The 12,775-nt window shown below is 38.0% G+C and overlaps 2 protein-coding genes and 1 long non-coding RNA gene across 4 annotated transcripts in view; 1 reads left to right on the top strand and 2 right to left on the bottom strand.

The window, feature by feature from the left end:
• LOC143730774 (uncharacterized) overlaps nt 1–12,775 on the bottom strand; it is a 251,597-nt gene that overhangs the window by 190,963 nt on the left and 47,859 nt on the right. The window lies entirely within an intron of this gene.
• LOC143730783 (NACHT, LRR and PYD domains-containing protein 3-like) overlaps nt 1–12,775 on the top strand; it is a 39,292-nt gene that overhangs the window by 14,385 nt on the left and 12,132 nt on the right. The gene's annotated exons all lie outside the window — the stretch shown is intronic.
• LOC143730795 (uncharacterized) lies at nt 6,280–10,244 on the bottom strand. Of its 2 annotated transcripts, XR_013200631.1 has the most exons (6): nt 9,987–10,244; nt 7,850–8,450; nt 7,542–7,720; nt 7,169–7,299; nt 6,702–6,855; nt 6,280–6,572 (listed from the first exon to the last, which is right to left on the bottom strand). It is a non-coding gene; the product is annotated as an uncharacterized LOC143730795 (long non-coding RNA). The 2 variants fall into 2 exon arrangements; XR_013200630.1 differs by having other exon boundaries at nt 6,280–6,855.

Below are 12,775 nucleotides of genomic sequence, written 5' to 3'. Positions count from 1 at the left end.
TCATTCCAAACTTCCTCAGCCGTCTCAGGAAGAAGAGGCGCTGATGAGCCTTCTTCACGACGGCCTCAGTGTGGACGGACCATGCGAGTTCTTCTGTGATGTGGACACAGAGGAACTTGAAGCTGCTGACTCTCTCCACCGGTGCTCCATTGATGGTGATGGGGCTGTGATCTCTGTCGTTCCTCCTAAAGTCAACTACTAGCTCCTTGGTTTCGCTGATGTTGAGGGAGAGGTTGTTCTCCTGACACCAGTGTGTCAGAGTGAGCACCTCCTCTCTGTAGGCCGTTTCATCATTGTCGGTGATCAGACCTACCACCGTCGTATCATCAGCAAACTTGATGATGGTATTGGAGCTGTAAGTTGCCACGCAGTCATTTGTGTACAAGGAGTACAAGAGTGGGCTAAGAACACAGCCCTGTGGGGCTCCAGTGTTGAGGGTCAGTGATGAGATGTTGCTGCCCATTCTAACCACCTGGCGTCTGTTTGACAGGAAGTCCAGGATCCAGCTGCAAAGCAAGCTGTTTAAGCCCAGAGCCCGGAGTTTCACATCAAGCACGGAGGGCACTATAGTGTTGAATGCTGAGCTGTAGTCTACAAACAGCATTCTCACATATGTGTTCCTCTTTTCCAGGTGGGAGAGAGCAGTGTGTATTGTATATGCAATAGCATCATCAGTGGAGCGGTTATTGCGGTATGCAAACTGCAGTGGGTCCAGTGAGGGAGGTAGAACAGAGCAGATGTAATCTCTGACTAGTCTCTCAAAGCATTTACTGATGATGGGGGTCAGAGCAACAGGACGCCAGTCATTTAAGCAGGTAATATTGGTTTGCTTCGGTACAGGTACAATGATGGACGTTTTGAAGCATGTGGGGACTACAGACAAGGAGAGGGACCGATTGAAAATGTCCGTAAAAATACCAGCCAGTTGGTTTGCGACCCGGAATGCCGTCTGGACCCACGGATGTTCACCCGTCGGTAAGATCGGGTAACATCCGCTACAGAGACGGAGAGTGTACTAACCTCTGTAGCTTCAGCCGCGATAACTCTCTCCACGAGGGGGGTGTTAGTTCCCTCAAAACGAGCATAAAAAGTGTTTAGCTCATCTGGGAGAGAGGCAGCGTTGTTCACTGTGGAGTTTGTGTTTCCTTTGTAGTCCATAATGATACTAATTCCCTTCCACATGCCTCTAGAGTCGGTGGTGTTGAACTGTCCTTCAATCTTGTCCCTGTATTGGCGTTTTGCTGCTCTGATAGTTTTTCGGAGGGCATAACTTGCTTGTTTTTGCTCCTCCGCACTCCCTGAATTAAAAGCAGAGGTTCGCGCATTGAGTGCTGCATGAACATCGCTATTAATCCATGGTTTCTGGTTCGGGTAAATCCGTATTGTTTTGGTCGAAACAACGTCTTCTACGCATTTCCTGATGAAACATGTTACGCTATCAGCGTAAACCTCGATGTCGTCATCAGAGGCCGACAGGAACATCTCCCAGTCCGCGTTATCAAAACAGTCCTGTAGCATAGAGTCTGATTGGTCCGACCAGGACTGGATTGTTCTGAGGGCGGGTGTTTCCTGTTTCAGTTTCTGCCTGTAAGCGGGCAGAAGGAGAAAGAGTGGTCCGATTTGCCAAAAGGTGGGCGGGGGAGGGATTTGTAGCTATCCCGGAAAGGGGAGTAGCAATGATCCAAAACCCGGTCCCCTCGTGTGTTAAAGTTTATGTGTTGGTGGTATTTTGGTGCTATTTTCTTGAAATTGGCTTTGTTAAAGTCCCCGGACACAATGAACGCGGCCTCAGGGTGCACGGTTTCCTGTTCGCTTTTTCCCCATACAGTTCCTTTAGTGCCCGTTCTGTGTCGGCTTGTGGGGGAATGTACACATCTGTACGCAGAAGCATGATAAATTCCAGATCAGGAGAGCAGAAAGAACCGATACTTAAAAAAAAAGGGACGTTTCTTACGTCCGTTTCGGAGAACCAGAGGGCAGATATTTCAACCGACAGCTGAGGCATTTAAGTGGCACCGAAATCTGCATTTTGATTCGGTCTGGTTACATACCAGTTACTTGGTTACCGGTTTCATATCAGGGCCAGGTTTCGGTATCCAACCATAATGCAGATAAAGATGTTTTGGAGACAATAAACATGATTGCAACGGTAAATGATTTATCTCTGATCTTCAAGTCATGTCAGGTATTTTCTTAATCAGTGTTGGGAACGTTACTTTAAAAAAGTAATTAGTTATAGTTACTCACTACTTGTTCCAAAAAGTAACTGAGTTAGTAACTGAATTACTCTATAATAAAAGTAACTCGTTACCAGGGAAAGTAACTATTTGCGTTACTGTTAAAAACAAGTTGCTATATGTCAAAGAATTTGGATTTCTTTTAGCAGTTTTCACAAGTCAGTTGAAATGAGTAGAACAGACAGGTGTTTGTACATAACTTTCGATATTTATTGCACGTCAACAGACAGCAAGAGGTTTATCCTGCACTTCAAGTATTATCTTTGTAAGATAAATAAACAGTTACACCATATAGAGTGCATTCAACTCTAGCAAATTAAATCAAACTCTCTCAACCTGAGACAGCTGGTCAAGTAAACAAACTGTATTTTTTTCCAAGTGTTTTGTTCACAACAAAAGTAAACTTTGAAACAATAAAAAAGTGTGTTTAGCTCTTTAGTCTTATTCTTAATTAAATAAATCAAACTCCCAATGTCAGACAACTGGTCTGGTAGACATTCTGTACTTCAAGTATTTTCTTCAAAAGTAAAGAGTTAAATAATATTAAGTGTGTTTGCAGTAACTGTAGCAAATTAAATAAATCAAACTCTAACAACGCCATGCGTTGCCATTTAATTTGCTATTAAATAAGAGATCTAGCGCTAAAATTTGTTGTTTTTGAAATCAAGCTGAGCGCTCGTTGCCGCTACTATCAGTGTCATGGATACAGTGTTCTCTTGTGGCTCGCGCAGTCTTCACTCGAACGCGCGCTTCAATCTATCGCCGTTGTGGAAACTCGCTATTCATTCCGGTGAAATCACAAAATAAAATGCACTCAAACGTGTCCCTGCTTGATTATAGACTGTAACCACTGATGAACATATTCAGTTTTGATGAGAGAAAAAAAAACTATACGAGTGCGGATTTAGAACCCGTGAGCTCTGACACGCTTGGCAAAATATCTACCTCTAGACCATTTAAGAACTCAAACAAAATTTGCGGATCGATGGATTTATTTACGGGTTGAGCAGAGAGGCTGCACAGATTGACAAGTTTGTACCCAGCACTTTTCAAAATGCACTTCCGAATGCGTCTCTGTCCCCAGCACATTTCAAACCAAACTGACGCCCGTAGTAACGCACTGCATTTAACGTCCAGTAACGTTAATGCCGTTGTAACGACGGGAAAAAGTAATTAGTTAGATTACCCCGTTACTGAAAAAATAACGTCGTTACCTAACGCCTATAATACTATAATATATATACTATAAAATAATATATTTTCTGTCAGATTTTTTTTATCCGAAGCCAAATCAGATCACAGAAGGTTATTTAAAACACTCAACTTGCGTTATAAAGTAAGTTTGGAGCAAAAACGTGGTATTAATCTCATAAATTGTTGTGTATTGATGGTGTGGTAAGCTAACATGCACCTGCCACCTAGCTGTTATTTTTATGAATTTTTTAAAATAGGAATGCTTACTGAAATGTTTATTTTTTCAAGAAGCAAATTTGATACAGATTCAAATGTGAAGTGAGAACTTTGATAAAAGAAATTAGGCATTAAAAACAGCGTGAATAGCCAGGGGTTAGTAATTATAATGAAAACAAAAGAAAAGAATATTTAGAACCATAACCAAGCCGAAGAGGTGTGAATGTGTGCAGGGGAGACTGAGACTGAATGGGGCTTGTTTGCACCACAAAACAATAAAGACAATAGACTGAATGGATGCTTAGAAGATGACAATAAACATCAGTTTGCATTTTAGAGTCTAATCAAAATAGTCACATCACATGATCTTGAAAAACATTTAACTAAGTACAGAGTTTTCGACTTATCTTCAGATTTTAAATATAACATGGTCAGACATGTGGCTTTAGCTGCAGGGCATTTCTAGATTGATACAATGCCAACTTCAATTTTATTTTCATGAAGATATTCCATAAAAATATATTTCTAATAACTTTACAAAACTTTGAAGCTATTTATAACTATTTTTTTCAAATGAGATCATACTTGTGCTTTTAGTTCAAAGTGTTCATGAACTGTATCTGTTTTAGTTTGTGTATGCCATTTCTGGGGTTTTTTTTACAAAAGTGGGGTTGCTGGCTAACAGGTTAAGCAATTTTAACTAAAGCACAGTTGACAGAGGCTTCGTGTTTTTATCCTTGTAAAGGCTGTTTGAAAGTGTGCTTTTGCAGTGTTGCCATGTCCACTTATTAAGCATATTTGGGGTTGTTGTTTAAGCTTGGCTCATAAAGCCAGGGCTCTCAAGTTTTAGCAAAAGTTTAGAGTGAGATCTGTTAGGGGAGGAGCCACCCAAATATTTGCAGCAGCGGTCCCTCGACCCAACCAAATTCGCTTCAATTTTTGCTAGCAGTTCAATTTTGCCTATGTTCATAATTGACCAGCACAAATGGAAATTATAACAATTGGTAAATCTGATAAAAGACAAATTCATCCAAATAGAATAAAGTTATATTTAAAAAATAAAAATGTATTGAAAAATATAAATAAATTTGACCCCAAACAAGCCAACTGAACATCAGTGCTCAATGTACATAACAATGTGTCATAACTTGCCCTGAGCATGCATGTCAAGACCCAAACCGGTCACCTTTACAGGGGTCATCGGATGCCCATTTTCCACAAGTTGGTATGATTCTTTGGGGTGTTCATGTAAAGTTTGTAACATACTTTGGTTAAAATTTCTCAGTGGTAGTGTAAAACAACACCCTTTTTACCTCCTCAAAAACAGCTCTGTTCACAGTGACCCGTTTCGGTGCATATGTCTCTTTAAATTATAATGAGCAACAACTTTTTGGCTTTTTGAGGATTAAAAAAAAAGTAAATTGATTTTTTTCATTGCATGGTGGTTGTGCCCACACACTGCAAAGACACATTTATATGCATACACCATATAAAAGTGTATTTTGCATTCGATGGCCCCTTTAAAAGCAGTTGGAGAGTTTTTGAATGCATCAAAAATAATTTAGCTCGAATTTGGCTATACTCCTCAACATCAGCTCTCACTGTCTTTGATCACAGGCAAGAGATTTCGTCCAGGAATCGTAAAATCAAAATGCTAAAAAAATTAAAATAAATTTATGCCGCAAACCGCATTCATTCATCAGATCTTGCTCATTCAACTTCCACTCCGTGTGTGCGCGTGTAGTAACGAACGTGCTTGCAGCGGGAACACATAATTTACCCGGAAACAACTAATTCTAATTTCTGATTGGCTGGTAGCTGGCATTAAACTCTGTATAACTTGAGACCATCGAGACAGATGCTATGAACTCGGCAGAGAATTTCCCTCCGTTTGCCTGCGGCTCGTCCATGAATTGTATAGCGGGACAAGTTCCCTTACTCCTCAGCGTTAGAAATACAAGGTGTGAGCGTGTGAACGGGTTGAAATGCGTGTGTCTGAGACTCGAGAGCCCTGTAAAGCAATCAACTTTATTATGTAATTAAAGTGCGGGTCACAATATTTTGGTCTTATTTTCAGCATAAAGCATTTGGATTCATTTCTTTTTATTGTGGGCTTGTTCTTCTTTGCTGTTTTTATAGCAAGATCTGACAACACAAATGAGGCTCAAACCGCTTTTGCTGTGATTTCTTGCTTCACGCATAAGAAGATTTTTTTGATGCATGTTAAATTACGTTATTAACAACTACACTGTTAATTATTTCCCTGTTAAATAACTGGAAATTACTGGCAGCAGGGTTACCATTATTTTCCTGTTATTTTAACAGTTAATTCATGTTAATGTTTTTTTACAGTGCACTCCCCGTAATGTTTTTCAACAGGAATTTACTGTGAATCGCAGAAAAAACAGGAAACAACTGGCAGCAGTGTTACCATTATTTTCCTGTTAAATCACTGTTTATTTTGTTTCCATTAAATATTTTTAATTATTTTTCGCATAACATGTACCACTGATTGTTATAGACATATTCTAGCTTGAGTTAATACAATAATAGGTATAATCCATCAGACAACACTTAAGTGAAAGAAAACGAATAGTTCCGTGTTGAAATTAACTTTTTTTTATTGTAATACACACACTGAAATGTAAATACTTACAAATGTAGGCACACATGGATCAGACCAATCAAAGAAATATACTGTATATCATGTTCATTGCTGACATCTGTTGTCGCTGGATGGAAAATAACAACTGCTTCTGTCTTAAATGGCAAAGACACTTGCGTTTGGCTTTGCGCTGCGTGGGTGCAATAGAGGGCCCTAAACCTCAACATTTAATGTTCCCTGAACTGCTAAAGTTCAGCTAAAAAACTCAAACCAAGGATATACACTGCGACTCCTGGTCACATAAAAATGTTACACATAGGCTCAGATTAATCACAAACAAATCTCATTTTCTCATGGTCATGGCTTAAAAAGTAGCAAAAACATTCTTGAACCCAAATACATTGTTCATTATAACAAAATACTGAACATCAACACTTTGTTACCTAAACCACTAAAATTCAACATATGAATACATTCATACCAATACTTAACACTTAATGGAACTCTTCATCAATAAAGAGCAATAAACAATAAAAACACTGCACTGCTTAGACCACTAACCATTTTCCAAAGCACACGAGGATCCTTTGCAAAGTCTTGGGTCTGTATATGAGAGAAAGAGAGATAGAGATGAGTTCCATAATTTCACATTTTTAATCCAAAATTATATCACATGGCTTGACCAAACAATAGCTAATTTCAGAAACAGAGCACAAAACAGACAGAATAACATAAAATAATAGAAAGGGTGATGAATACAATTCATTGAAAGAACAAAAAAGAATGGCAAAAGAGCATGGAAGAGGAGTTCAGCATTCTAACTTTGAAAGGCAGTTAAGAATGAACATTAGAATGAATTTCCTGAGTCATTGCTGTTTGAACATATCGGTATGTGTAACGTATACATCTTACCCACCATTTTCAAATGAAATCCCACTGAATGTCCATGAGCTTGCGCAAGAGGGTGGGACGTGTGAATTGACAGTTCTTCTTTTTTCCCTCTTTGCAGCCTGTGTCCCTTTTTCTGGGTTTATACCCACAAAGCATCTGAAAAATTATACACTGGTTAAAAATCTAGTCACAGACTAACAGCAACAACAAAGTCAACAAATGTACATGAACTATCCTCAACATGCACTATCTTCTTGCCTCTGTGAATATTGTAAGCTGCACTAAAACTTTCTAAATCAAAGTTAATAGCTAAATCCCTTCAACCAGACCTGTTGAAACCATGCTTGAGCCACAGCTAGGCCAGAAAAAAATGCAGGTGTTAACAGACAATATCTTACCTCTGGATGAATTGAAGCGTGCAGGCTGCCTCCTCTTGGTACTGTAAGTTAAAGATGTAAAAACAGGGGGGGGGAAAGACGCCAGTCCTGTCACAAAGGTGGACGTGATCCCTTCCCTTCGCAAATGATTTGGCCCTCAAGGCTGAGCATCCAGCGCTGGAAACGGCTTCCCGTTTCTACTGAACCCAGAAATGTTTTAACTGTCAAATTTCTGTTTTAGTTTTCATTTTGAATACAGTTTAGTTTGATACCATTGAATTCACTACATACAACACTAAAGCCAACTGTATTATCTAAAACCAACTTACCAAGAAGTATCAGATAAGGAGTTGCAGGTATAGAGAGTGAACTCTCAAGGTCAGCTGCAGTGGCATATCCCTAGGACATAGAACAAATTAAACACAATATTAATGACATAAGACTACCACTGAGTGAGATAGATAGATAGATAGATAGATAGATAGATAGATAGATAGATAGATAGATAGATAGATAGATAGATAGATAGAAAGAAAGATGGAGAGACAGGAAGAGACAGATAAAGAGAGGGGGGGGATATAGATAGAGAGATAGAGAAAGATACAGAGAGAGATAATGATGGATAGATAAAGTGAGATAGATACAGATATAGAGGGAGAGACCGAGAGAGATGGAGGGAGATAGGGGGAATGGGGGAGAGATAGAGGTATAAATAGAGGAAGATATAGGGATAGATTGATAGGCAGAGTGATAAAACAGAGATAGATACAGGGTAGGTAAAAAGAAAGAGAGAGATAGTGAAAGAGATAGGTAAAGATAGATGAATAGATAGAGATAGAGGCAAAGTGAGCGAGAGATAGATGGTCAGAGGAGTAAATCCTGGGATATCATCTTGAACAGCAGTGTGATCAGGGATGGTACCCCCTGCATCTGTAATAAAAACAAAACAAGAAAACAAATGTAAACATTGATCTATAACTCAATGATAATCAAAACAGCACACACAAAAAAAATAAATAAATAGGGTGCACTATAGTATACCAATGCAATTAAAAGAGAATAGCTGTTCACTTCACATAGCTATACTGCACTAGCCCGATCAGTAGGCCTATAGCTGTTTTTGCTGGATTTACCTCATTGATAGCCTAAAACCTGCACATAAAATAAATAGTCACACCAGCATGTCTGGTAGCCCAAACAGCTTTAATCCATCAAAGACGAGCAGCTAAATACAGTCTTAGACCAACTAACGTTATCTAGTATCATAAACAGTAGGGGTGGAACGGTACACAGAAGTCACGGTTCGGTTCATACCTCGGTTCAGACATCACGGTTCGGTAGGAGTTCGGTACAATGGAGGGAAAAGCAAAACAAAAATGCAGAAGGCAATTATTTTTATTTTATTATTTTTTACATCCAGTTCTTGCGTATAAATTAGTTGCTTACATTAACAAAGTGGGCCAACAATAGCAGACATAAGCCCTTTAAATAAAAATAAATGCTCATGTTTTATAAAAAGGTTCACAAAACTAAATAAAAATCTTTAGAAAATATGTAAGATAACATTAATTTAGTTGTAGGTTACGTTCTCATATCCATTTTTTTTCTAATGTCACAAGGAATAATCTGGTTTACTGCTTTACACGATTCTTTAGTAGTGTGGTTTGGGTATCCTAAAGTGTTAGTAGAGTAAGTTACTAAAGTACTAAAATAAACATTCACGAGTGTACCTTACTTTTCACCACTGATTCCTGATGGTTTAGAGGACAATTACACCGAGTCGCACACTGTCGTTTCAAAGAATAGTACACCGGCGAGCGCGAAGTATAAATGCCTCGTCCATTTGGGAAGGCGCGCGCGCGGTCAGCGGAGGCTTGCGCTGCGGAGGCAGACTAAAGGAAACAAACCTAGCAGGGCAACAGATTAGGTGTCCCTAAAGGACCCGCGTATCTAACAGTAGTTCCAGCATTACATTAATTTGCACGCGAGTTTTATTTTTATACCGTGTATTCTCCGTGTTAATTCATGCACCGGACCGTGACGCCCGTACCGATTCGCGGTTCAATACAAATACATGAACCGTTCACCCCTAATAAACAGCTATCAGTTAATAGATTTATGTTAACCGTTTGATTTTCAGGATGAATCTGCTTTAACCAGACGTGCACATGGCAAGAATGCAACACAACTTGACCACGGGAATGCTATAGGCCTAGCGTCCTACTGTTTACGTTATAGATTTAGATCGTATACATAAATTTGACATTACAATAAGCGCATTGTTTCTAAAATTAATGGGAAAACTATTGAAATGTTGCTAGCTTGAATCACGGTGGCTCATTAGCAGCTAGTTAAATTACTTCATGTGGTCTAAGTCCGTGGCGTTTAGTAGGCCTATACAGTACATCAATATCACTGATAGATGCTAAAACTATGCATGACTTTCAAGAAACTCTTTAATCTCACCAGATTATTGTGATTTTGGTCGATGTAACCAGCCACCGCGATCTTCCAACATGGATCTTCGTGTTCGTTGCAGGTTCAAATGCCTTCTTCTACGCTCCTTCCCAGAATTCAAAAAATACTGTATGAACCTGTCATTTCAAATAGTGGCGCCAATAGACATGATAAAGTACCGCCTGCCAGCGTGCTGCGTGTCATACGGATATTTACACCGTGTTCAGAACACACAGACACAGACAGACACAGGGAGCGCAGTTCCTCAACTAATAAATGTAGCCTACAGGCCGTCTCGCGTAAAATCCGGGCGTAGGGTATTAATAGGGTAATAAAAGGCTATTATACCCACGAAAACAAACACATTTGCGCATGCACAGAAAACACAGCGAACTTTCTTATTTCTCTCTGTGTCTGTGGAATAGGCTATGCAAGATTATTCTTGATAATATTTTCAGTAGAGAAAGCAGGTGTTTAATTTGTCTAATTCATTCAGTAAATGCATGTACAATATTTAGTTTGTTGGATTGCACCGTCGACTAGGCTACTGATTGAATCAGCCGTTGTTTAGCAACCTAAAAAAACGAAATGAAATTGCTAACTTCGCCACTTATAAATAATAACTTTTTTTATAATAAGCATGAAAGTAGACCATCGTAGGCTAACCTTATATCCGACATTGCTTGAATTTTCGATTTTGTTGTTAAATAACAAAAATGAGGTGTTATTTAACAATGAGGTGTTAAATAACAAAAATTAGGTGTTATTTAACATATATTTCCTAAAATTAACAGTAAGGCGCAGTTATTAAAAATAACAGGTTAATCATGTTGAAATTTGGGTGTAAATTAACAGAAACATTTAACAGTGTAGCTGTTCAGTTCTGTTTTATACTCACTGCGTAGAATTTTTTGTAAATGCGGGTGTCACTACCTGAATTTTTAGGGATTTAATTCGGTTGCTGAATGTGGTTTTCATTCTGAACACACTCTGTGTGTACAAAACAGGATTAAGCACTAAAAGGTGAACTGACAAACGTATTTAGCTGCAGTGTGTACGTGGATTTTTTTGTAAAAATATGACCCAAAGTACTGTTAATATAAAGGAATGTTTCGTATTGATTTTTCACAGGTGTTTTACCCTTATTCTGAATTACACATTGCATTGTGTTGTGTTTTAGAGTTGAAGGAATTGTCTGTAAAGGTACTGGCAGTTTTCTGCCAGGACATTATCCATTTTTCTATGGGTTTCTTTTATTACAATTTACATTAAATAGACAAATAAGAAAATTATCTAATTTTACCATCTCATTTGTTCACAAATATGGGCAATATGCAAAATGCATGATATAAATAAGACAGGGAACAACCAACAATGTAAGACACCTCCATTGGAACAAACACACAAAGTTTGAAATTGAGAAGGAATAAAATAATAATAATAATAATAAAAACACACGGAGGAAGGGTGAAGACAAACAGCTAGCCTATATAGACATCAAAGAAAAACATGCTAAAATAATAATAATGCATATTCTGACAAAAAGAAAAATAAAGCTTCAGGCTTTCGATTTATGTTTTTTTTAAAAGCTCTGAAACATTTTAACGAACTTGCATGGAAATATATTGAAGGAGGGCTTAAATTTTCTTTCCATTTACAAGTATGAATATGATATTTACTCATCAATAAAACAAAATTTACAACGTCAGAGAAGGGTGAATTTAAATCGCACCTAAAAAGGAGGATATATTGTTGTGTTATACAAGGAATTGTCTCAATTTTAACTGACGATCTATGTATATCAAACCAAAATTTTAGAACCTCATAACTCATAGTAAAAGAATAGGTGATCAAGTGTTTCAGGAAAAGAAGAACAAAACCCACAAGGATCCACCTCAAAATAAAATCGTTTCTGTATAAAGTATAAAATCACTAACTGGGTAAATCTTAAACATAATTTTGTAATGAGTCTCCTTGACCTTAGGAGCAACTGGGTATGCATAAATCAGGTAAAAGCTTTAAAATTCCCTCAATTTTACTCAACAGGATTCTACCCAAAATAGATGGGTCTTGAGAACCAATTATATAAGGATGTTTTAATACTTTCTATTTTAGAGTTAAAATTTTAATGTCCTTTATTAACAACATATTTGGTAATCATAACTTCTAGGTCTTAAAGGAGTAGTTCACCCAAAAAGGAAAATTCTGTCAGTATTTACTCACCTACATGTCGTTCCAAACCCATAAGACCTTCGTTCATCTTCGGAACACAAATGAAGATATTTTTGATGAAATCCTATGGCTCAGGATGGGCTCCATTAACAGTTATTTAATTAACACTTTGAAGGCCCAGAAAGGTAGTAAAGACATCATTAACATAGTCCATGCGACTACAGTGGATCAACCTTAATTTTATCAAGCGACGAGAATACTTTTTGTGCACCAAAAAAACCCCAAAATAACTTCTTTATTCAACAATTTCTTCTCTTCCGTATCAGTCTCCGACGCGCGTTCAACTTATTAAAAACAACTTATTAGTGGCCTTGTTAGTGTAATCATAAATATTAATCAAGATTTAATTTCATCCATTTGATTCAATAACCACGATAATCCAGTGACCCTCGTTATCGCCGGAACTTGCAACAATTCTACTCTCCATCCGTTTAAACAAAAGCAGACTCCTGCTGATGGGACGTTCCAGAATAACGAGAGAATAAAGCCTCTCCACCCCATTGTGACTTCCAGAATCTCACATCGACATCAGTTGAATGAGTCTCTTGAAGAAAGAAACAATTAAC

This window comes from Siphateles boraxobius, unplaced genomic scaffold (genome assembly GCF_051911475.1).
Source record: "Siphateles boraxobius isolate OS27281-9 unplaced genomic scaffold, OSU_SipBor_1 81, whole genome shotgun sequence".
NCBI classification, from domain to species: Eukaryota; Metazoa; Chordata; class Actinopteri; order Cypriniformes; family Leuciscidae; genus Siphateles; species Siphateles boraxobius.
Note: the sequence above shows the minus strand (reverse complement) of the source record. Positions and strands in the feature narration are given on the sequence as shown.